This window comes from Rhinoderma darwinii, chromosome 9 (assembly GCF_050947455.1).
Source record: "Rhinoderma darwinii isolate aRhiDar2 chromosome 9, aRhiDar2.hap1, whole genome shotgun sequence".
NCBI classification, from domain to species: domain Eukaryota; kingdom Metazoa; phylum Chordata; class Amphibia; order Anura; family Rhinodermatidae; genus Rhinoderma; species Rhinoderma darwinii.
Genome location: NC_134695.1, coordinates 77,891,309 through 77,918,429, shown reverse-complemented (window position 1 = coordinate 77,918,429; position 27,121 = coordinate 77,891,309).

Sequence of the window (27,121 nt, the reverse complement as noted above, 5' to 3'; positions counted from 1 at the left end):
TGTAGATAGACGCTGTACGCTCTTTATTATATAGGGTCCCTGTGTTGTAGATAGACGCTGTACACTCTTTATTATATAGGGTTCCTGTGTTGTAGATAGACGCTGTACGCTCTCTATTATATAGGGGTCTCTGTGTTGCAGATAGACGCTGTACGCTCTTTATTATATAGGGTCCCTGTGTTGCAGATAGACGCTGTACGCTCTTTATTATATAGGGTTCCTGTGTTGTAGATAGACGCTGTACGCTCTTTATTATATAGGGTTCCTGTGTTGTAGATAGACGCTGTACGCTCTTTATTATATAGGGTTCCTGTGTTGTAGATAGACGCTGTACGCTCTTTATTATATAGGGTTCCTGTGTTGTAGATAGACGCTGTACGCTCTTTATTATATAGGGTCCCTGTGTTGTAGATAGACGCTGTACACTCTTTATTATATAGGGTTCCTGTGTTGTAGATAGACGCTGTACGCTCTTTATTATATAGGGGTCTCTGTGTTGCAGATAGACGCTGTATGCTCTTTATTATATAGGGTTCCTGTGTTGTAGATAGACACTGTACGCTCTTTATTATATAGGGTTCCTGTGTTGCAGATAGACGCTGTACGCTCTTTATTATATAGGGTTCCTGTGTTGTAGATAGACGCTGTACGTTCTTTATTATATAGGGTCCCTGTGTTGTAGATAGACGCTGTACGGTCTTTATTATATAGGGTTCCTGTGTTGTAGATAGATGCTGTACGCTCTTTATTATATAGGGTTCCTGTGTTGTAGATAGACGCTGTACGCTCTTTATTATATAGGGTCCCTGTGTTGTAGATAGACGCTGTACACTCTTTATTATATAGGGTTCCTGTGTTGTAGATAGACGCTGTACGCTCTTTATTATATAGGGGTCTTTGTGTTGCAGATAGACGCTGTACGCTCTTTATTATATAGGGTCCCTGTGTTGCAGATAGACGCTGTACGCTCTTTATTATATAGGGTTCCTGTGTTGTAGATAGACGCTGTACGCTCTTTATTATATAGGGTTCCTGTGTTGTAGATAGACACTGTACGCTCTTTATTATATAGGGTTCCTGTGTTGTAGATAGACGCTGTACGCTCTTTATTATATAGGGTCCCTGTGTTGCAGATAGACGCTGTACGCTCTTTATTATATAGGGTTCCTGTGTTGCAGATAGACGCTGTACGCTCTTTATTATATAGGGTTCCTGTGATGCAGATAGACGCTGTGCGCTCTTTATTATATAGGGTTCCTGTGTTGTAGATAGATGCTGTACGCTCTTTATTATATAGGGTTCCTGTGTTGTAGATAGACGCTGTACGCTCTTTATTATATAGGGTCCCTGTGTTGCAGATAGACGCTGTACGCTCTTTATTATATAGGGTTCCTGTGTTGCAGATAGATGCTGTACGCTCTTTATTATATAGGGTTCCTGTGTTGCAGATAGACGCTGTACGCTCTTTATTATATAGGGTTCCTGTGTTGTAGATAGACGCTGTACGCTCTTTATTATATAGGGTTCCTGTGTTGTAGATAGACGCTGTACGCTCTTTATTATATAGGGTTCCTGTGTTGTAGATAGACGCTGTACGCTCTTTATTATATAGGGTTCCTGTGTTGTAGATAGATGCTGTACGCTCTTTATTATATAGGGTTCCTGTGTTGTAGATAGATGCTGTACGCTCTTTATTATATAGGGTTCCTGTGTTGCAGATAGACGCTGTACGCTCTTTATTATATAGGGTTCCTGTGTTGTAGATAGACACTGTACGCTCTTTATTATATAGGGTTCCTGTGTTGCAGATAGATGCTGTACGCTCTTTATTATATAGGGTCCCTGTGTTGTAGATAGACACTCTACGCTCTTTATTATATAGGGTCCTGTGTTGCAGATAGACGCTGTACGCTCTTTATTATATAGGGTTCCTGTGTTGTAGATAGACACTGTACGCTCTTTATTATATAGGGTTCCTGTGTTGCAGATAGATGCTGTACGCTCTTTATTATATAGGGTCCCTGTGTTGTAGATAGACGCTGTACGCTCTTTATTATATAGGGTTCCTGTGTTACAGATAGATTCTGTACGCTCTTTATTATATAGGGTTCCTGTGTTGTAGATAGACGCTGTACGCTCTTTATTATATAGGGTCCCTGTGTTGTAGATAGACGCTGTATGCTCTTTATTATATAGGGTTCCTGTGTTGTAGATAGACACTGTACGCCCTTTATTATATAGGGTCCCTGTGTTGTAGATAGACGCTGTACGCTCTTTATTATATAGGGTCCCTGTGTTGTAGATAGACGCTGTACGCTCTTTATTATATAAGGTTCCTGTGTTGTAGATAGACACTGTACGCTCTTTATTATATAGGGTCCCTGTGTTGCAGATAGACGCTGTACGCTCTTTATTATATAGGGTCCTGTGTTGCAGATAGACGCTGTACGGTCTTTATTATATAGGGTCCCTGTGTTGTAGATAGACGCTGTACGCTCTTTATTATATAGGGTCCCTGTGTTGTAGATAGACACTGTACGCTCTTTATTATATAGGGTCCCTGTGTTGCAGATAGACGCTGTACGCTCATTATTATATAGGGTCCCTGTGTTGCAGATAGAAGCTGTACGCTCTTTATTATATAAGGTCCTGTGTTGCAGATAGACGCTGTACGCTCTTTATTATATAGGGTTCCTGTGTTGCAGATAGACGCTGTACGCTCTTTATTATATAGGGTTCCTGTGTTGCAGATAGACGCTGTACGCTCTTTATTATATAGGGTCCCTGTGTTGCAGATAGACGCTGTACTCTCTTTATTATATAGGGTTCCTGTGTTGTAGATAGACGCTGTACGTTCTTTATTATATAGGGTTCCTGTGTTGTAGATAGACGCTGTACGGTCTTTATTATATAGGGTTCCTGTGTTGCAGATAGACACTGTACGCTCTTTATTATATAGGGTCCCTGTGTTGCAGATAGACACTGTACGCTCTTTATTATATAGGGTCCCTGTGTTGTAGATAGACGCTGTACGCTCTTTATTATATAGGGTCCCTGTGTTGCAGATAGACACTGTACGCTCTTTATTATATAGGGTCCCTGTGTTGTAGATAGACGCTGTACGCTCTTTATTATACAGGGTTCCTGTGTTGCAGATAGACGCTGTACGCTCTTTATTATATAGGGTTCCTGTGTTGCAGATAGACGCTGTACGCTCTTTATTATATAGGGTTCCTGTGTTGCAGATAGACGCTGTACGCTCTTTATTATATAGGGTTCCTGTGTTGCAGATAGACGCTGTACGCTCTTTATTATATAGGGTCCCTGTGTTGCAGATAGACGCTGTACTCTCTTTATTATATAGGGTTCCTGTGTTGTAGATAGACGCTGTAAGTTCTTTATTATATAGGGTTCCTGTGTTGTAGATAGACGCTGTACGGTCTTTATTATATAGGGTTCCTGTGTTGCAGATAGACGCTGTACGCTCTTTATTATATAGGGTCCCTGTGTTGCAGATAGACACTGTACGCTCTTTATTATATAGGGTCCCTGTGTTGTAGATAGACGCTGTACGCTCTTTATTATATAGGGTCCCTGTGTTGCAGATAGACACTGTACGCTCTTTATTATATAGGGTCCCTGTGTTGTAGATAGACGCTGTACGCTCTTTATTATATAGGGTTCCTGTGTTGCAGATAGACACTGTACGCTCTTTATTATATAGGGTCCCTGTGTTGCAGATAGACGCTGTACGCTCATTATTATATAGGGTCCCTGTGTTGCAGATAGAAGCTGTACGCTCTTTATTATATAAGGTCCTGTGTTGCAGATAGACGCTGTACGCTCTTTATTATATAGGGTTCCTGTGTTGCAGATAGACGCTGTACGCTCTTTATTATATAGGGTTCCTGTGTTGTAGATAGACACTGTACGCTCTTTATTATATAGGGTTCCTGTGTTGCAGATAGATGCTGTACGCTCTTTATTATATAGGGTCCCTGTGTTGTAGATAGACACTCTACGCTCTTTATTATATAGGGTCCTGTGTTGCAGATAGACGCTGTACGCTCTTTATTATATAGGGTTCCTGTGTTGTAGATAGACACTGTACGCTCTTTATTATATAGGGTTCCTGTGTTGCAGATAGATGCTGTACGCTCTTTATTATATAGGGTCCCTGTGTTGTAGATAGACGCTGTACGCTCTTTATTATATAGGGTTCCTGTGTTACAGATAGATTCTGTACGCTCTTTATTATATAGGGTTCCTGTGTTGTAGATAGACGCTGTACGCTCTTTATTATATAGGGTCCCTGTGTTGTAGATAGACGCTGTATGCTCTTTATTATATAGGGTTCCTGTGTTGTAGATAGACACTGTACGCTCTTTATTATATAGGGTCCCTGTGTTGTAGATAGACGCTGTACGCTCTTTATTATATAGGGTCCCTGTGTTGTAGATAGACGCTGTACGCTCTTTATTATATAAGGTTCCTGTGTTGTAGATAGACACTGTACGCTCTTTATTATATAGGGTCCCTGTGTTGCAGATAGACGCTGTACGCTCTTTATTATATAGGGTCCTGTGTTGCAGATAGACGCTGTACGGTCTTTATTATATAGGGTCCCTGTGTTGTAGATAGACGCTGTACGCTCTTTATTATATAGGGTCCCTGTGTTGTAGATAGACACTGTACGCTCTTTATTATATAGGGTCCCTGTGTTGCAGATAGACGCTGTACGCTCATTATTATATAGGGTCCCTGTGTTGCAGATAGAAGCTGTACGCTCTTTATTATATAAGGTCCTGTGTTGCAGATAGACGCTGTACGCTCTTTATTATATAGGGTTCCTGTGTTGCAGATAGACGCTGTACGCTCTTTATTATATAGGGTTCCTGTGTTGCAGATAGACGCTGTACGCTCTTTATTATATAGGGTCCCTGTGTTGCAGATAGACGCTGTACTCTCTTTATTATATAGGGTTCCTGTGTTGTAGATAGACGCTGTACGGTCTTTATTATATAGGGTTCCTGTGTTGCAGATAGACGCTGTACGCTCTTTATTATATAGGGTCCCTGTGTTGCAGATAGACACTGTACGCTCTTTATTATATAGGGTCCCTGTGTTGTAGATAGACGCTGTACGCTCTTTATTATATAGGGTCCTGTGTTGCAGATAGACACTGTACGCTCTTTATTATATAGGGTCCCTGTGTTGTAGATAGACGCTGTACGCTCTTTATTATATAGGGTTCCTGTGTTGCAGATAGACACTGTACGCTCTTTATTATATAGGGTCCCTGTGTTGCAGATAGACGCTGTACGCTCATTATTATATAGGGTCCCTGTGTTGCAGATAGAAGCTGTACGCTCTTTATTATATAAGGTCCTGTGTTGCAGATAGACGCTGTACGCTCTTTATTATATAGGGTTCCTGTGTTGCAGATAGACGCTGTACGCTCTTTATTATATAGGGTTCCTGTGTTGCAGATAGACTCTGTACGCTCTTTATTATATAGGGTCCCTGTGTTGCAGATAGACGCTGTACTCTCTTTATTATATAGGGTTCCTGTGTTGTAGATAGACGCTGTACGTTCTTTATTATATAGGGTTCCTGTGTTGTAGATAGACGCTGTACGGTCTTTATTATATAGGGTTCCTGTGTTGCAGATAGACGCTGTACGCTCTTTATTATATAGGGTCCCTGTGTTGCAGATAGACACTGTACGCTCTTTATTATATAGGGTCCCTGTGTTGTAGATAGACGCTGTACGCTCTTTATTATATAGGGTCCCTGTGTTGCAGATAGACACTGTACGCTCTTTATTATATAGGGTCCCTGTGTTGTAGATAGACGCTGTACGCTCTTTATTATATAGGGTTCCTGTGTTGCAGATAGACGCTGTACGCTCTTTATTATATAGGGTCCCTGTGTTGTAGATAGACGCTGTACGCTCTTTATTATATAGGGTTCCTGTGTTGTAGATAGACGCTGTACGCTCTTTATTATATAGGGTTCCTGTGTTGCAGATAGACGCTGTACGCTCTTTATTATATAGGGTCCCTGTGTTGTAGATAGACGCTGTACGCTCTTTATTATATAGGGTCCCTGTGTTGTAGATAGACGCTGTACGCTCTTTATTATATAGGTCTCTGTGTTGTAGATAGACGCTGTACGCTCTTTATTATATAGGGTTCCTGTGTTGCAGATAGACGCTGTACGCTCTTTATTATATAGGGTTCCTGTGTTGCAGATAGACGCTGTACGGTATTTATTATATAGGGTCCCTGTGTTGTAGATAGACGCTGTACGCTCTTTATTATTTAGGGTTCCTGTGTTGTAGATAGACACTGTACGATCTTTGTTATATAGGGTTCCTGTGTTGCAGATAGACGCTGTGCGCTCTTTATTATATAGGGTTCCTGTGCTGTAGATAGACGCTGTACGCTCTTTATTATATAGGGTTCCTGTTTTGTTGATAGACGCTGTACTCTCTTTATTATATAGGGTTCCTGTGTTGCAGATAGACGCTGTGCGCTCTTTATTATATAGGGTTCCTGTGCTGTAGATAGACGCTGTACGCTCTTTATTATATAGGGTTCCTGTGTTGCAGATAGACGCTGTACGGTCTTTATTATATAGGGTTCCTGTGTTGTAGATAGATGCTGTACGCTCTTTATTATATAGGGTTCCTGTGTTGTAGATAGACGCTGTACGCTCTTTATTATATAGGGTCCCTGTGTTGTAGATAGACGCTGTACACTCTTTATTATATAGGGTTCCTGTGTTGTAGATAGACGCTGTACGCTCTCTATTATATAGGGGTCTCTGTGTTGCAGATAGACGCTGTACGCTCTTTATTATATAGGGTCCCTGTGTTGCAGATAGACGCTGTACGCTCTTTATTATATAGGGTTCCTGTGTTGTAGATAGACGCTGTACGCTCTTTATTATATAGGGTTCCTGTGTTGTAGATAGACGCTGTACGCTCTTTATTATATAGGGTTCCTGTGTTGTAGATAGACGCTGTACGCTCTTTATTATATAGGGTTCCTGTGTTGTAGATAGACGCTGTACGCTCTTTATTATATAGGGTCCCTGTGTTGTAGATAGACGCTGTACACTCTTTATTATATAGGGTTCCTGTGTTGTAGATAGACGCTGTACGCTCTTTATTATATAGGGGTCTCTGTGTTGCAGATAGACGCTGTATGCTCTTTATTATATAGGGTTCCTGTGTTGTAGATAGACACTGTACGCTCTTTATTATATAGGGTTCCTGTGTTGCAGATAGACGCTGTACGCTCTTTATTATATAGGGTTCCTGTGTTGTAGATAGACGCTGTACGTTCTTTATTATATAGGGTCCCTGTGTTGTAGATAGACGCTGTACGGTCTTTATTATATAGGGTTCCTGTGTTGTAGATAGATGCTGTACGCTCTTTATTATATAGGGTTCCTGTGTTGTAGATAGACGCTGTACGCTCTTTATTATATAGGGTCCCTGTGTTGTAGATAGACGCTGTACACTCTTTATTATATAGGGTTCCTGTGTTGTAGATAGACGCTGTACGCTCTTTATTATATAGGGGTCTTTGTGTTGCAGATAGACGCTGTACGCTCTTTATTATATAGGGTCCCTGTGTTGCAGATAGACGCTGTACGCTCTTTATTATATAGGGTTCCTGTGTTGTAGATAGACGCTGTACGCTCTTTATTATATAGGGTTCCTGTGTTGTAGATAGACACTGTACGCTCTTTATTATATAGGGTTCCTGTGTTGTAGATAGACGCTGTACGCTCTTTATTATATAGGGTCCCTGTGTTGCAGATAGACGCTGTACGCTCTTTATTATATAGGGTTCCTGTGTTGCAGATAGACGCTGTACGCTCTTTATTATATAGGGTTCCTGTGATGCAGATAGACGCTGTGCGCTCTTTATTATATAGGGTTCCTGTGTTGTAGATAGATGCTGTACGCTCTTTATTATATAGGGTTCCTGTGTTGTAGATAGACGCTGTACGCTCTTTATTATATAGGGTCCCTGTGTTGCAGATAGACGCTGTACGCTCTTTATTATATAGGGTTCCTGTGTTGCAGATAGATGCTGTACGCTCTTTATTATATAGGGTTCCTGTGTTGCAGATAGACGCTGTACGCTCTTTATTATATAGGGTTCCTGTGTTGTAGATAGACGCTGTACGCTCTTTATTATATAGGGTTCCTGTGTTGTAGATAGACGCTGTACGCTCTTTATTATATAGGGTTCCTGTGTTGTAGATAGACGCTGTACGCTCTTTATTATATAGGGTTCCTGTGTTGTAGATAGATGCTGTACGCTCTTTATTATATAGGGTTCCTGTGTTGTAGATAGATGCTGTACGCTCTTTATTATATAGGGTTCCTGTGTTGCAGATAGACGCTGTACGCTCTTTATTATATAGGGTTCCTGTGTTGTAGATAGACACTGTACGCTCTTTATTATATAGGGTTCCTGTGTTGCAGATAGATGCTGTACGCTCTTTATTATATAGGGTCCCTGTGTTGTAGATAGACACTCTACGCTCTTTATTATATAGGGTCCTGTGTTGCAGATAGACGCTGTACGCTCTTTATTATATAGGGTTCCTGTGTTGTAGATAGACACTGTACGCTCTTTATTATATAGGGTTCCTGTGTTGCAGATAGATGCTGTACGCTCTTTATTATATAGGGTCCCTGTGTTGTAGATAGACGCTGTACGCTCTTTATTATATAGGGTTCCTGTGTTACAGATAGATTCTGTACGCTCTTTATTATATAGGGTTCCTGTGTTGTAGATAGACGCTGTACGCTCTTTATTATATAGGGTCCCTGTGTTGTAGATAGACGCTGTATGCTCTTTATTATATAGGGTTCCTGTGTTGTAGATAGACACTGTACGCCCTTTATTATATAGGGTCCCTGTGTTGTAGATAGACGCTGTACGCTCTTTATTATATAGGGTCCCTGTGTTGTAGATAGACGCTGTACGCTCTTTATTATATAAGGTTCCTGTGTTGTAGATAGACACTGTACGCTCTTTATTATATAGGGTCCCTGTGTTGCAGATAGACGCTGTACGCTCTTTATTATATAGGGTCCTGTGTTGCAGATAGACGCTGTACGGTCTTTATTATATAGGGTCCCTGTGTTGTAGATAGACGCTGTACGCTCTTTATTATATAGGGTCCCTGTGTTGTAGATAGACACTGTACGCTCTTTATTATATAGGGTCCCTGTGTTGCAGATAGACGCTGTACGCTCATTATTATATAGGGTCCCTGTGTTGCAGATAGAAGCTGTACGCTCTTTATTATATAAGGTCCTGTGTTGCAGATAGACGCTGTACGCTCTTTATTATATAGGGTTCCTGTGTTGCAGATAGACGCTGTACGCTCTTTATTATATAGGGTTCCTGTGTTGCAGATAGACGCTGTACGCTCTTTATTATATAGGGTCCCTGTGTTGCAGATAGACGCTGTACTCTCTTTATTATATAGGGTTCCTGTGTTGTAGATAGACGCTGTACGTTCTTTATTATATAGGGTTCCTGTGTTGTAGATAGACGCTGTACGGTCTTTATTATATAGGGTTCCTGTGTTGCAGATAGACACTGTACGCTCTTTATTATATAGGGTCCCTGTGTTGCAGATAGACACTGTACGCTCTTTATTATATAGGGTCCCTGTGTTGTAGATAGACGCTGTACGCTCTTTATTATATAGGGTCCCTGTGTTGCAGATAGACACTGTACGCTCTTTATTATATAGGGTCCCTGTGTTGTAGATAGACGCTGTACGCTCTTTATTATACAGGGTTCCTGTGTTGCAGATAGACGCTGTACGCTCTTTATTATATAGGGTCCCTGTGTTGTAGATAGACGCTGTACGCTCTTTATTATATAGGGTTCCTGTGTTGCAGATAGACGCTGTACGCTCTTTATTATATAGGGTTCCTGTGTTGTAGATAGACGCTGTACGCTCTTTATTATATAGGGTTCCTGTGTTGCAGATAGACGCTGTACGCTCTTTATTATATAGGGTCCCTGTGTTGCAGATAGACGCTGTACTCTCTTTATTATATAGGGTTCCTGTGTTGTAGATAGACGCTGTACGCTCTTTATTATATAGGGTTCCTGTGTTGTAGATAGACGCTGTACGCTCTTTATTATATAGGGTCCCTGTGTTGCAGATAGACGCTGTACGCTCTTTATTATATAGGGTTCCTGTGTTGTAGATAGACGCTGTATGCTCTTTATTATATAGGGTTACTGTGTTGCAGATAGACGCTGTACGCTCTTTATTATATAGGGTTCCTGTGTTGTAGATAGACACTGTACGGTCTTTATTATATAGGGTTCCTGTGTTGTAGATAGACGCTGTATGCTCTTTATTATATAGGGTTCCTGTATTGTAGATAGATGCTGTACGCTCTGTATTATATAGGGTCCCTGTGTTGTAGATAGACGCTGTACGCTCTTTATTATATAGGGTTCCTGTGTTGCAGATAGACACTGTACGCTCCTTATTATATAGGGTTCCTGTGTTGTAGATAGACACTGTACGCTCTTTATTATATAGGGTCCCTGTGTTGTAGATAGACGCTGTACGCTCTTTATTATATAGGGTTCCTGTGTTGTAGATAGACACTGTACGCTCTTTATTATATAGGGTCCCTGTGTTGTAGATAGACGCTGTACGCTCTTTATTATATAGGGTTCCTGTGTTGCAGATAGACACTGTACGCTCCTTATTATATAGGGTCCCTGTGTTGTAGATAGACGCTGTACGCTCTTTATTATATAGGGTTCCTGTGTTGCAGATAGACTCTGTACGCTCTTTATTATATAGGGTTCCTGTGTTGTAGATAGACGCTGTACGGTCTTTATTATATAGGGTTCCTGTGTTGTAGATAGACGCTGTACGGTCTTTATTATATAGGGTTCCTGTGTTGTAGATAGACGCTGTACGCTCTTTATTATATAGGGTTCCTGTGTTGTAGATAGACACTGTACGCTCTTTATTATATAGGGTCCCTGTGTTGTAGATAGACGCTGTACGCTCTTTATTATATAGGGTCCCTGTGTTGTAGATAGATGCTGTAAGCTCTTTATTATATAGGGTTCCTGTGTTGTAGATAGATGCTGTAAGCTCTTTATTATATAGGGTCCCTGTGTTGTAGATAGACGCTGTACGGTCTTTATTATATAGGGTTCCTGTGTTGTAGATAGACGCTGTACGCTCTTTATTATATAGGGTTCCTGTGTTGTAGATAGACGCTGTACGCTCTTTATTATATAGGGTTCCTGTGTTGTAGATAGACGCTGTACACTCTTTATTATATAGGGTTCCTGTGTTGTAGATAGACGCTGTAAGCTCTTTATTATATAGGGTCTCTGTGTTGTAGATAGACGCTGTACGCTCTTTATTATATAGGGTTCCTGTGTTGTAGATAGACGCTGTAAGCTCTTTATTATATAGGGTCTCTGTGTTGTAGATAGACGCTGTACGCTCTTTATTATATAGGGTTCCTGTGTTGCAGATAGACGCTGTACGCTCTTTATTATATAGGGTTCCTGTGTTGCAGATAGACGCTGTACGCTCTTTATTATATAGGGTTCCTGTGTTGTAGATAGACGCTGTACGCTCTTTATTATATAGGGTCCCTGTGTTGTAGATAGACGCTGTACGCTCTTTATTATATAGGGTTCCTGTGTTGTAGATAGACGCTGTACGGTCTTTATTATATAGGGTTCCTGTGTTGCAGATAGACATTGTACGCTCTTTATTATATAGGGTTCCTGTGATGCAGATAGACGCTGTGCGCTCTTTATTATATAGGGTTCCTGTGTTGTAGATAGACGCTGTACGCTCTTTATTATATAGGGTTCCTGTGATGCAGATAGACGCTGTACGCTCTTTATTATATAGGGTTCCTGTGATGTAGATAGACGCTGTACTCTCTTTATTATATAGGGTCCCTGTGTTGCAGATAGACGCTGTACGCTCTTTATTATATAGGGTTCCTGTTTTGTTGATAGACGCTGTACGGTCTTTATTATATAGGGTCCCTGTGTTGTAGATAGACGCTGTACACTCTTTATTATATAGGGTCCCTGTGTTGCAGATAGACACTGTACGCTCTTTATTATATAGGGTTCCTGTGTTGTAGATAGACGCTGTACGCTCTTTATTATATAGGGTCCCTGTGTTACAGATAGACGCTGTACTCTCTTTATTATATAGGGTTCCTGTGCTGTAGATAGACGCTGTACACTCTTTATTATATAGGGTCCCTGTGTTGTAGATACACGCTGTACGCTCTTTATTATATAGGGTTCCTGTGTTGTAGATAGATGCTGTACGCTCTTTATTATATAGGGTTCCTGTGTTGTAGATAGACGCTGTACGCTCTTTATTATATAGGGTTCCTGTGTTGTAGATAGACACTGTACGCTCTTTATTATATAGGGTTCCTGTGTTGCAGATAGATGCTGTACGCTCTTTATTATATAGGGTCCCTGTGTTACAGATAGACGCTGTACGCTCTTTATTATATAGGGTCCCTGTGTTGCAGATAGACGCTGTACGCTCTTTATTATATAGGGTTCCTGTGTTGCAGATAGACGCTGTACGCTCTTTATTATATAGGGTCCCTGTGTTACAGATAGACGCTGTACGCTCTTTATTATATAGGGTTCCTGTGTTGCAGATAGACGCTGTACGCTCTTTATTATATAGGGTCCCTGTGTTACAGATAGACGCTGTACGCTCTTTATTATATAGGGTTCCTGTGTTGCAGATAGACGCTGTACGGTCTTTATTATATAGGGTCCCTGTGTTGCAGATAGACGCTGTACACTCTTTATTATATAGGGTTCCTGTGTTGTAGATAGACGCTGTACGCTCTTTATTATATAGGGTTCCTGTGTTGCAGATAGACACTGTACGCTCTTTATTATATAGGGTTCCTGTGTTGCAGATAGACGCTGTACGCTCTTTATTATATAGGGTTCCTGTGTTGCAGATAGACGCTGTACGCTCTTTATTATATAAGGTTCCTGTGTTGCAGATAGACGCTGTACGCTCTTTATTATATAGGGTCCCTGTGTTGTAGATAGACGCTGTACGCTCTTTATTATATAGGGTTCCTGTGTTGTAGATAGACGCTGTACGCTCTTTATTATATAGGGTTCCTGTGTTGCAGATAGACACTGTGCGCTCTTTATTATATAGGGTTCCTGTGTTGCAGATAGACGCTGTACGCTCTTTATTATATAGGGTTCCTGTGTTGCAGATAGACGCTGTACGCTCTTTATTATATAGGGTTCCTGTGCTGTAGATAGACGCTGTACGCTCTTTATTATATAAGGTTCCTGTGTTGTAGATAGACACTGTACGCTCTTTATTATATAGGGTTCCTGTGTTGCAGATAGACGCCGTGCGCTCTTTATTATATAGGGTTCCTGTGTTGCAGATAGACACTGTGCGCTCTTTATTATATAGGGTCCCTGTGTTGCAGATAGACACTGTACGCTCTTTATTATATAGGGTTCCTGTGTTGTAGATAGACGCTGTACGCTCTTTATTATATAGGGTCCCTGTGTTACAGATAGACGCTGTACTCTCTTTATTATATAGGGTTCCTGTGCTGTAGATAGACGCTGTACACTCTTTATTATATAGGGTCCCTGTGTTGTAGATACACGCTGTACGCTCTTTATTATATAGGGTTCCTGTGTTGTAGATAGATGCTGTACGCTCTTTATTATATAGGGTTCCTGTGTTGTAGATAGACGCTGTACGCTCTTTATTATATAGGGTTCCTGTGTTGTAGATAGACGCTGTACGCTCTTTATTATATAGGGTTCCTGTGTTGTAGATAGACGCTGTACGCTCTTTATTATATAGGGTCCCTGTGTTGTAGATAGACGCTGTACACTCTTTATTATATAGGGTTCCTGTGTTGTAGATAGACACTGTACGCTCTTTATTATATAGGGTTCCTGTGTTGCAGATAGATGCTGTACGCTCTTTATTATATAGGGTTCCTGTGTTGCAGATAGACGCTGTACGCTCTTTATTATATAGGGTCCCTGTGTTACAGATAGACGCTGTACGCTCTTTATTATATAGGGTTCCTGTGTTGCAGATAGACGCTGTACGCTCTTTATTATATAGGGTCCCTGTGTTACAGATAGACGCTGTACGCTCTTTATTATATAGGGTTCCTGTGTTGCAGATAGACGCTGTACGGTCTTTATTATATAGGGTCCCTGTGTTGCAGATAGACGCTGTACACTCTTTATTATATAGGGTTCCTGTGTTGTAGATAGACGCTGTACGCTCTTTATTATATAGGGTTCCTGTGTTGCAGATAGACACTGTACGCTCTTTATTATATAGGGTTCCTGTGTTGCAGATAGACGCTGTACGCTCTTTATTATATAGGGTTCCTGTGTTGCAGATAGACGCTGTACGCTCTTTATTATATAGGGTTCCTGTGTTGCAGATAGACGCTGTACGCTCTTTATTATATAGGGTCCCTGTGTTGTAGATAGACGCTGTACGCTCTTTATTATATAGGGTTCCTGTGTTGTAGATAGACGCTGTACGCTCTTTATTATATAGGGTTCCTGTGTTGCAGATAGACACTGTGCGCTCTTTATTATATAGGGTTCCTGTGTTGCAGATAGACGCTGTACGCTCTTTATTATATAGGGTTCCTGTGTTGCAGATAGACGCTGTACGCTCTTTATTATATAGGGTTCCTGTGCTGTAGATAGACGCTGTACGCTCTTTATTATATAAGGTTCCTGTGTTGTAGATAGACACTGTACGCTCTTTATTATATAGGGTTCCTGTGTTGCAGATAGACGCTGTGCGCTCTTTATTATATAGGGTTCCTGTGTTGCAGATAGACACTGTGCGCTCTTTATTATATAGGGTTCCTGTGTTGCAGATAGACACTGTACGTTCTTTATTATATAGGGTTCCTGTGTTGCAGATAGACGCTGTACGCTTTTTATTATATAGGGTTCCTGTGTTGTAGATAGACACTGTACGCTCTTTATTATATAGGGTTCCTGTGTTGTAGATAGACGCTGTACGCTCTTTATTATATAGGGTCTCTGTGATGCAGATAGAAGATGTACGCTCTTTATTATATAGGGTCCCTGTGTTGCAGATAGAAGCTGTACGGTCTTTATTATATAGGGTTCCTGTGTTGCAGATAGACGCTGTACGCTCTTTATTATATAGGGTTCCTGTGTTGCAGATAGACGCTGTACGCTCTTTATTATATAGGGTTCCTGTGTTGTAGATAGACGCTGTACGCTCTTTATTATATAGGGTCTCTGTGATGCAGATAGAAGATGTACGCTCTTTATTATATAGGGTCCCTGTGTTGCAGATAGAAGCTGTACGGTCTTTATTATATAGGGTTCCTGTGTTGCAGATAGACGCTGTACGCTCTTTATTATATAGGGTTCCTGTGTTGCAGATAGACGCTGTACGCTCTTTATTATATAGGGTTCCTGTGTTGTAGATAGACGCTGTACGGTCTTTATTATATAGGGTCTCTGTGATGCAGATAGACGCTGTACGCTCTTTATTATATAGGGTCTCTGTGATGCAGATAGAAGATGTACGCTCTTTATTATATAGGGTCCCTGTGTTGCAGATAGAAGCTGTACGGTCTTTATTATATAGGGTTCCTGTGTTGCAGATAGACGCTGTACGCTCTTTATTATATAGGGTTCCTGTGTTGCAGATAGACGCTGTACGCTCTTTATTATATAGGGTTCCTGTGTTGTAGATAGACGCTGTACGCTCTTTATTATATAGGGTCCCTGTGTTGTAGATAGACGCTGTACGCTCTTTATTATATAGGGTTCCTGTGTTGTAGATAGACGCTGTACGCTCTTTATTATATAGGGTCCCTGTGTTGCAGATAGACGCTGTACGCTCTTTATTATATAGGGTCCCTGTGTTGTAGATAGACGCTGTACTCTCTTTATTATATAGGGTTCCTGTGTTGTAGATAGACTATGTACGCTCTTTATTATATAGGGTTCCTGTGTTGTAGATAGACGCTGTACGCTCTTTATTATATAGGGTCCCTGTGTTGTAGATAGACGCTGTACGCTCTTTATTATATAGGGTTCCTGTGTTGCAGATAGACGCTGTACGCTCTTTATTATATAGGGTCCCTGTGTTGCAGATAGACGCTGTACGCTCTTTATTATATAGGGTCCCTGTGTTGTAGATAGACGCTGTACGCTCTTTATTATATAGGGTTCCTGTGTTGCAAATAGACGCTGTACGCTCTTTATTATATAGGGTTCCTGTGTTGCAGATAGACGCTGTACGTTCTTTATTATATAGGGTTCCTGTGTTGTAGATAGACGCTGTGCGCTCTTTATTATATAGGGTTCCTGTGTTGTAGATAGACGCTGTACGCTCTTTATTATATAGGGTCCCTGTGTTGCAGATAGACGCTGTACGCTCTTTATTATATAGGGTCCCTGTGTTGTAGATAGACGCTGTACTCTCTTTATTATATAGGGTTCCTGTGTTGTAGATAGACTATGTACGCTCTTTATTATATAGGGTTCCTGTGTTGTAGATAGACGCTGTACGCTCTTTATTATATAGGGTTCCTGTGTTGCAGATAGACGTTGTACGCTCTTTATTATATAGGGTCCCTGTGTTGTAGATAGACGCTGTACGCTCTTTATTATATAGGGTTCCTGTGTTGTAGATAGACGCTGTACGCTCTTTATTATATAGGGTCCCTGTGATGCAGATAGACGCTGTACGCTCTTTATTATATAGGGTTCCTGTGTTGTAGATAGACGCTGTACGATCTTTGTTATATAGGGTTCCTGTGTTGTAGATAGACGCTGTACGTTCTTTATTATATAGGGTTCCTGTGTTGCAGATAGACGCTGTACGTTCTTTATTATATAGGGTCCCTGTGTTGTAGATAGACGCTGTACGGTCTTTATTATATAGGGTCCCTGTGTTGTAGATAGACGCTGTACGCTCTTTATTATATAGGGTTCCTGTGTTGTAGATAGACGCTGTACGTTCTTTATTATATAGGGTCCCTGTGTTGTAGATAGACGCTGTACGGTCTTTATTATATAGGGTTCCTGTGTTGCAGATAGACGCTGTACACTCTTTATTATATAGGGTCCCTGTGTTGTAGATAGATGCTGTACGCTCTTTATTATATAGGGTCCCTGTGTTGTAGATAGACGCTGTACACTCTTTATTATATAGGGTTTCTGTGTTGTAGATAGACGCTGTACGCTCTTTATTATATAGGGGTCTCTGTGTTGCAGATAGACGCTGTATGCTCTTTATTATATAGGGTTCCTGTGTTGTAGATAGACACTGTACGCTCTTTATTATATAGGGTTCCTGTGTTGCAGATAGACGCTGTACGCTCTTTATTATATAGGGTTCCTGTGTTGTAGATAGACGCTGTACGTTCTTTATTATATAGGGTCCCTGTCTTGTAAATAGACGCTGTACGGTCTTTATTATATAGGGTTCCTGTGTTGTAGATAGATGCTGTACGCTCTTTATTATATAGGGTTCCTGTGTTGTAGATAGACACTGTACGCTCTTTATTATATAGGGTCCCTGTGTTGTAGATAGACGCTGTACACTCTTTATTATATAGGGTTCCTGTGTTGTAGATAGACGCTGTACGCTCTTTATTATATAGGGGTCCCTGTGTTGCAGATAGACGCTGTACGCTCTTTATTATATAGGGTCCCTGTGTTGCAGATAGACGCTGTACGCTCTTTATTATATAGGGTTCCTGTGTTGTAGATAGACGCTGTACGCTCTTTATTATATAGGGTTCCTGTGTTGTAGATAGACGCTGTACGCTCTTTATTATATAGGGTTCCTGTGTTGTAGATAGACGCTGTACGCTCTTTATTATATAGGGTTCCTGTGTTGTAGATAGACGCTGTACGCTCTTTATTATATAGGGTTCCTGTGTTGTAGATAGACGCTGTACGCTCTTTATTATATAGGGTTCCTGTGTTGTAGATAGACGCTGTACGCTCTTTATTATATAGGGTTCCTGTGTTGCAGATAGACGCTGTACGCTCTTTATTATATAGGGTTCCTGTGTTGTAGATAGACACTGTACGCTCTTTATTATATAGGGTTCCTGTGTTGCAGATAGATGCTGTACGCTCTTTATTATATAGGGTCCCTGTGTTGTAGATAGACACTCTACGCTCTTTATTATATAGGGTCATGTGTTGCAGATAGACGCTGTACGCTCTTTATTATATAGGGTTCCTGTGTTGTAGATAGACACTGTACGCTCTTTATTATATAGGGTTCCTGTGTTGCAGATAGATGCTGTACGCTCTTTATTATATAGGGTCCCTGTGTTGTAGATAGACGCTGTACGCTCTTTATTATATAGGGGTCCTGTGTTGCAGATAGACGCTGTACGGTCTTTATTATATAGGGTCCCTGTGTTGTAGATAGACGCTGTACGCTCTTTATTATATAGGGTCCCTGTGTTGTAGATAGACGCTGTATGCTCTTTATTATATAGGGTTCCTGTGTTGTAGATAGACACTGTACGCTCTTTATTATATAGGGTCCCTGTGTTGTAGATAGACGCTGTACGCTCTTTATTATATAGGGTCCCTGTGTTGTAGATAGACGCTGTACGCTCTTTATTATATAAGGTTCCTGTGTTGTAGATAGACACTGTACGCTCTTTATTATATAGGGTCCCTGTGTTGCAGATAGACGCTGTACGCTCTTTATTATATAGGGTCCTGTGTTGCAGATAGACGCTGTACGGTCTTTATTATATAGGGTCCCTGTGTTGTAGATAGACGCTGTACGCTCTTTATTATATAGGGTCCCTGTGTTGTAGATAGGCACTGTACGCTCTTTATTATATAGGGTCCCTGTGTTGCAGATAGACGCTGTACGCTCATTATTATATAGGGTCCCTGTGTTGCAGATAGAAGCTGTACGCTCTTTATTATATAAGGTCCTGTGTTGCAGATAGACGCTGTACGCTCTTTATTATATAGGGTTCCTGTGTTGCAGATAGACGCTGTACGCTCTTTATTATATAGGGTTCCTGTGTTGCAGATAGACGCTGTACGCTCTTTATTATATAGGGTCCCTGTGTTGCAGATAGACGCTGTACTCTCTTTATTATATAGGGTTCCTGTGTTGTAGATAGACGGTGTACGTTCTTTATTATATAGGGTTCCTGTGTTGTAGATAGACGCTGTACGGTCTTTATTATATAGGGTTCCTGTGTTGCAGATAGACGCTGTACGCTCTTTATTATATAGGGTCCCTGTGTTGCAGATAGACACTGTACGCTCTTTATTATATAGGGTCCCTGTGTTGTAGATAGACGCTGTACGCTCTTTATTATATAGGGTCCTGTGTTGCAGATAGACACTGTACGCTCTTTATTATATAGGGTCCCTGTGTTGTAGATAGACGCTGTACGCTCTTTATTATATAGGGTTCCTGTGTTGCAGATAGACACTGTACGCTCTTTATTATATAGGGTCCCTGTGTTGCAGATAGACGCTGTACGCTCATTATTATATAGGGTCCCTGTGTTGCAGATAGAAGCTGTACGCTCTTTATTATATAGGGTTCCTGTGTTGCAGATAGATGCTGTACGCTCTTTATTATATAGGGTTCCTGTGTTGCAGATAGACACTGTACGCTCTTTATTATATAGGGTCCCTGTGTTGCAGATAGACGCTGTACGCTCTTTATTATATAGGGTTCCTGTGTTGTAGATAGACACTGTACGCTCTTTATTATATAGGGTTCCTGTGTTGCAGATAGATGCTGTACGCTCTTTATTATATAGGGTCCCTGTGTTGTAGATAGACACTCTACGCTCTTTATTATATAGGGTCCTGTGTTGCAGATAGACGCTGTACGCTCTTTATTATATAGGGTTCCTGTGTTGTAGATAGACACTGTACGCTCTTTATTATATAGGGTTCCTGTGTTGCAGATAGATGCTGTACGCTCTTTATTATATAGGGTCCCTGTGTTGTAGATAGACGCTGTACGCTCTTTATTATATAGGGTTCCTGTGTTACAGATAGATTCTGTACGCTCTTTATTATATAGGGTTCCTGTGTTGTAGATAGACGCTGTACGCTCTTTATTATATAGGGTCCCTGTGTTGTAGATAGACGCTGTATGCTCTTTATTATATAGGGTTCCTGTGTTGTAGATAGACACTGTACGCTCTTTATTATATAGGGTCCCTGTGTTGTAGATAGACGCTGTACGCTCTTTATTATATAGGGTCCCTGTGTTGTAGATAGACGCTGTACGCTCTTTATTATATAAGGTTCCTGTGTTGTAGATAGACACTGTACGCTCTTTATTATATAGGGTCCCTGTGTTGCAGATAGACGCTGTACGCTCTTTATTATATAGGGTCCTGTGTTGCAGATAGACGCTGTACGGTCTTTATTATATAGGGTCCCTGTGTTGTAGATAGACGCTGTACGCTCTTTATTATATAGGGTCCCTGTGTTGTAGATAGACACTGTACGCTCTTTATTATATAGGGTCCCTGTGTTGCAGATAGACGCTGTACGCTCATTATTATATAGGGTCCCTGTGTTGCAGATAGAAGCTGTACGCTCTTTATTATATAAGGTCCTGTGTTGCAGATAGACGCTGTACGCTCTTTATTATATAGGGTTCCTGTGTTGTAGATAGACGCTGTACGCTCTTTATTATATAGGGTTCCTGTGTTGTAGATAGACGCTGTACGCTCTTTATTATATAGGGTTCCTGTGTTGTAGATAGACGCTGTACGCTCTTTATTATATAGGGTCCCTGTGTTGTAGATAGACGCTGTACACTCTTTATTATATAGGGTTCCTGTGTTGTAGATAGACGCTGTACGCTCTTTATTATATAGGGGTCTCTGTGTTGCAGATAGACGCTGTATGCTCTTTATTATATAGGGTTCCTGTGTTGTAGATAGACACTGTACGCTCTTTATTATATAGGGTTCCTGTGTTGCAGATAGACGCTGTACGCTCTTTATTATATAGGGTTCCTGTGTTGTAGATAGACGCTGTACGTTCTTTATTATATAGGGTCCCTGTGTTGTAGATAGACGCTGTACGGTCTTTATTATATAGGGTTCCTGTGTTGTAGATAGATGCTGTACGCTCTTTATTATATAGGGTTCCTGTGTTGTAGATAGACGCTGTACGCTCTTTATTATATAGGGTCCCTGTGTTGTAGATAGACGCTGTACACTCTTTATTATATAGGGTTCCTGTGTTGTAGATAGACGCTGTACGCTCTTTATTATATAGGGGTCTTTGTGTTGCAGATAGACGCTGTACGCTCTTTATTATATAGGGTCCCTGTGTTGCAGATAGACGCTGTACGCTCTTTATTATATAGGGTTCCTGTGTTGTAGATAGACGCTGTACGCTCTTTATTATATAGGGTTCCTGTGTTGTAGATAGACGCTGTACGCTCTTTATTATATAGGGTTCCTGTGTTGTAGATAGACGCTGTACGCTCTTTATTATATAGGGTTCCTGTGTTGTAGATAGACGCTGTACGCTCTTTATTATATAGGGTTCCTGTGTTGTAGATAGACGCTGTACGCTCTTTATTATATAGGGTTCCTGTGTTGTAGATAGACGCTGTACGCTCTTTATTATATAGGGTTCCTGTGTTGCAGATAGATGCTGTACGCTCTTTATTATATAGGGTCCCTGTGTTGTAGATAGACACTCTACGCTCTTTATTATATAGGGTCCTGTGTTGCAGATAGACGCTGTACGCTCTTTATTATATAGGGTTCCTGTGTTGTAGATAGACACTGTACGCTCTTTATTATATAGGGTTCCTGTGTTGCAGATAGATGCTGTACGCTCTTTATTATATAGGGTCCCTGTGTTGTAGATAGACGCTGTACGCTCTTTATTATATAGGGTTCCTGTGTTACAGATAGATTCTGTACGCTCTTTATTATATAGGGTTCCTGTGTTGTAGATAGACGCTGTACGCTCTTTATTATATAGGGTCCCTGTGTTGTAGATAGACGCTGTATGCTCTTTATTATATAGGGTTCCTGTGTTGTAGATAGACACTGTACGCTCTTTATTATATAGGGTCCCTGTGTTGTAGATAGACGCTGTACGCTCTTTATTATATAGGGTCCCTGTGTTGTAGATAGACGCTGTACGCTCTTTATTATATAAGGTTCCTGTGTTGTAGATAGACACTGTACGCTCTTTATTATATAGGGTCCCTGTGTTGCAGATAGACGCTGTACGCTCTTTATTATATAGGGTCCTGTGTTGCAGATAGACGCTGTACGGTCTTTATTATATAGGGTCCCTGTGTTGTAGATAGACGCTGTACGCTCTTTATTATATAGGGTCCCTGTGTTGTAGATAGACACTGTACGCTCTTTATTATATAGGGTCCCTGTGTTGCAGATAGACGCTGTACGCTCATTATTATATAGGGTCCCTGTGTTGCAGATAGAAGCTGTACGCTCTTTATTATATAAGGTCCTGTGTTGCAGATAGACGCTGTACGCTCTTTATTATATAGGGTTCCTGTGTTGCAGATAGACGCTGTACGCTCTTTATTATATAGGGTTCCTGTGTTGCAGATAGACGCTGTACGCTCTTTATTATATAGGGTCCCTGTGTTGCAGATAGACGCTGTACTCTCTTTATTATATAGGGTTCCTGTGTTGTAGATAGACGCTGTAAGTTCTTTATTATATAGGGTTCCTGTGTTGTAGATAGACGCTGTACGGTCTTTATTATATAGGGTTCCTGTGTTGCAGATAGACGCTGTACGCTCTTTATTATATAGGGTCCCTGTGTTGCAGATAGACACTGTACGCTCTTTATTATATAGGGTCCCTGTGTTGTAGATAGACGCTGTACGCTCTTTATTATATAGGGTCCCTGTGTTGCAGATAGACACTGTACGCTCTTTATTATATAGGGTCCCTGTGTTGTAGATAGACGCTGTACGCTCTTTATTATATAGGGTTCCTGTGTTGCAGATAGACACTGTACGCTCTTTATTATATAGGGTCCCTGTGTTGCAGATAGACGCTGTACGCTCATTATTATATAGGGTCCCTGTGTTGCAGATAGAAGCTGTACGCTCTTTATTATATAAGGTCCTGTGTTGCAGATAGACGCTGTACGCTCTTTATTATATAGGGTTCCTGTGTTGCAGATAGACGCTGTACGCTCTTTATTATATAGGGTTCCTGTGTTGTAGATAGACACTGTACGCTCTTTATTATATAGGGTTCCTGTGTTGCAGATAGATGCTGTACGCTCTTTATTATATAGGGTCCCTGTGTTGTAGATAGACACTCTACGCTCTTTATTATATAGGGTCCTGTGTTGCAGATAGACGCTGTACGCTCTTTATTATATAGGGTTCCTGTGTTGTAGATAGACACTGTACGCTCTTTATTATATAGGGTTCCTGTGTTGCAGATAGATGCTGTACGCTCTTTATTATATAGGGTCCCTGTGTTGTAGATAGACGCTGTACGCTCTTTATTATATAGGGTTCCTGTGTTACAGATAGATTCTGTACGCTCTTTATTATATAGGGTTCCTGTGTTGTAGATAGACGCTGTACGCTCTTTATTATATAGGGTCCCTGTGTTGTAGATAGACGCTGTATGCTCTTTATTATATAGGGTTCCTGTGTTGTAGATAGACACTGTACGCTCTTTATTATATAGGGTCCCTGTGTTGTAGATAGACGCTGTACGCTCTTTATTATATAGGGTCCCTGTGTTGTAGATAGACGCTGTACGCTCTTTATTATATAAGGTTCCTGTGTTGTAGATAGACACTGTACGCTCTTTATTATATAGGGTCCCTGTGTTGCAGATAGACGCTGTACGCTCTTTATTATATAGGGTCCTGTGTTGCAGATAGACGCTGTACGGTCTTTATTATATAGGGTCCCTGTGTTGTAGATAGACGCTGTACGCTCTTTATTATATAGGGTCCCTGTGTTGTAGATAGACACTGTACGCTCTTTATTATATAGGGTCCCTGTGTTGCAGATAGACGCTGTACGCTCATTATTATATAGGGTCCCTGTGTTGCAGATAGAAGCTGTACGCTCTTTATTATATAAGGTCCTGTGTTGCAGATAGACGCTGTACGCTCTTTATTATATAGGGTTCCTGTGTTGCAGATAGACGCTGTACGCTCTTTATTATATAGGGTTCCTGTGTTGCAGATAGACGCTGTACGCTCTTTATTATATAGGGTCCCTGTGTTGCAGATAGACGCTGTACTCTCTTTATTATATAGGGTTCCTGTGTTGTAGATAGACGCTGTACGGTCTTTATTATATAGGGTTCCTGTGTTGCAGATAGACGCTGTACGCTCTTTATTATATAGGGTCCCTGTGTTGCAGATAGACACTGTACGCTCTTTATTATATAGGGTCCCTGTGTTGTAGATAGACGCTGTACGCTCTTTATTATATAGGGTCCTGTGTTGCAGATAGACACTGTACGCTCTTTATTATATAGGGTCCCTGTGTTGTAGATAGACGCTGTACGCTCTTTATTATATAGGGTTCCTGTGTTGCAGATAGACACTGTACGCTCTTTATTATATAGGGTCCCTGTGTTGCAGATAGACGCTGTACGCTCATTATTATATAGGGTCCCTGTGTTGCAGATAGAAGCTGTACGCTCTTTATTATATAAGGTCCTGTGTTGCAGATAGACGCTGTACGCTCTTTATTATATAGGGTTCCTGTGTTGCAGATAGACGCTGTACGCTCTTTATTATATAGGGTTCCTGTGTTGCAGATAGACTCTGTACGCTCTTTATTATATAGGGTCCCTGTGTTGCAGATAGACGCTGTACGTTCTTTATTATATAGGGTTCCTGTGTTGCAGATAGACGCTGTACGCTCTTTATTATATAGGGTCCCTGTGTTGCAGATAGACACTGTACGCTCTTTATTATATAGGGTCCCTGTGTTGTAGATAGACGCTGTACGCTCTTTATTATATAGGGTCCCTGTGTTGCAGATAGACACTGTACGCTCTTTATTATATAGGGTCCCTGTGTTGTAGATAGACGCTGTACGCTCTTTATTATATAGGGTTCCTGTGTTGCAGATAGACGCTGTACGCTCTTTATTATATAGGGTCCCTGTGTTGTAGATAGACGCTGTACGCTCTTTATTATATAGGGTTCCTGTGTTGTAGATAGACGCTGTACGCTCATTATTATATAGGGTCCCTGTGTTGCAGATAGAAGCTGTACGCTCTTTATTATATAAGGTCCTGTGTTGCAGATAGACGCTGTACGCTCTTTATTATATAGGGTTCCTGTGTTGCAGATAGACGCTGTACGCTCTTTATTATATAGGGTTCCTGTGTTGTAGATAGACACTGTACGCTCTTTATTATATAGGGTTCCTGTGTTGCAGATAGATGCTGTACGCTCTTTATTATATAGGGTCCCTGTGTTGTAGATAGACACTCTACGCTCTTTATTATATAGGGTCCTGTGTTGCAGATAGACGCTGTACGCTCTTTATTATATAGGGTTCCTGTGTTGTAGATAGACACTGTACGCTCTTTATTATATAGGGTTCCTGTGTTGCAGATAGATGCTGTACGCTCTTTATTATATAGGGTCCCTGTGTTGTAGATAGACGCTGTACGCTCTTTATTATATAGGGTTCCTGTGTTACAGATAGATTCTGTACGCTCTTTATTATATAGGGTTCCTGTGTTGTAGATAGACGCTGTACGCTCTTTATTATATAGGGTCCCTGTGTTGTAGATAGACGCTGTATGCTCTTTATTATATAGGGTTCCTGTGTTGTAGATAGACACTGTACGCTCTTTATTATATAGGGTCCCTGTGTTGTAGATAGACGCTGTACGCTCTTTATTATATAGGGTCCCTGTGTTGTAGATAGACGCTGTACGCTCTTTATTATATAAGGTTCCTGTGTTGTAGATAGACACTGTACGCTCTTTATTATATAGGGTCCCTGTGTTGCAGATAGACGCTGTACGCTCTTTATTATATAGGGTCCTGTGTTGCAGATAGACGCTGTACGGTCTTTATTATATAGGGTCCCTGTGTTGTAGATAGACGCTGTACGCTCTTTATTATATAGGGTCCCTGTGTTGTAGATAGACACTGTACGCTCTTTATTATATAGGGTCCCTGTGTTGCAGATAGACGCTGTACGCTCATTATTATATAGGGTCCCTGTGTTGCAGATAGAAGCTGTACGCTCTTTATTATATAAGGTCCTGTGTTGCAGATAGACGCTGTACGCTCTTTATTATATAGGGTTCCTGTGTTGCAGATAGACGCTGTACGCTCTTTATTATATAGGGTTCCTGTGTTGCAGATAGACGCTGTACGCTCTTTATTATATAGGGTCCCTGTGTTGCAGATAGACGCTGTACTCTCTTTATTATATAGGGTTCCTGTGTTGTAGATAGACGCTGTACGGTCTTTATTATATAGGGTTCCTGTGTTGCAGATAGACGCTGTACGCTCTTTATTATATAGGGTCCCTGTGTTGCAGATAGACACTGTACGCTCTTTATTATATAGGGTCCCTGTGTTGTAGATAGACGCTGTACGCTCTTTATTATATAGGGTCCTGTGTTGCAGATAGACACTGTACGCTCTTTATTATATAGGGTCCCTGTGTTGTAGATAGACGCTGTACGCTCTTTATTATATAGGGTTCCTGTGTTGCAGATAGACACTGTACGCTCTTTATTATATAGGGTCCCTGTGTTGCAGATAGACGCTGTACGCTCATTATTATATAGGGTCCCTGTGTTGCAGATAGAAGCTGTACGCTCTTTATTATATAAGGTCCTGTGTTGCAGATAGACGCTGTACGCTCTTTATTATATAGGGTTCCTGTGTTGCAGATAGACGCTGTACGCTCTTTATTATATAGGGTTCCTGTGTTGCAGATAGACTCTGTACGCTCTTTATTATATAGGGTCCCTGTGTTGCAGATAGAC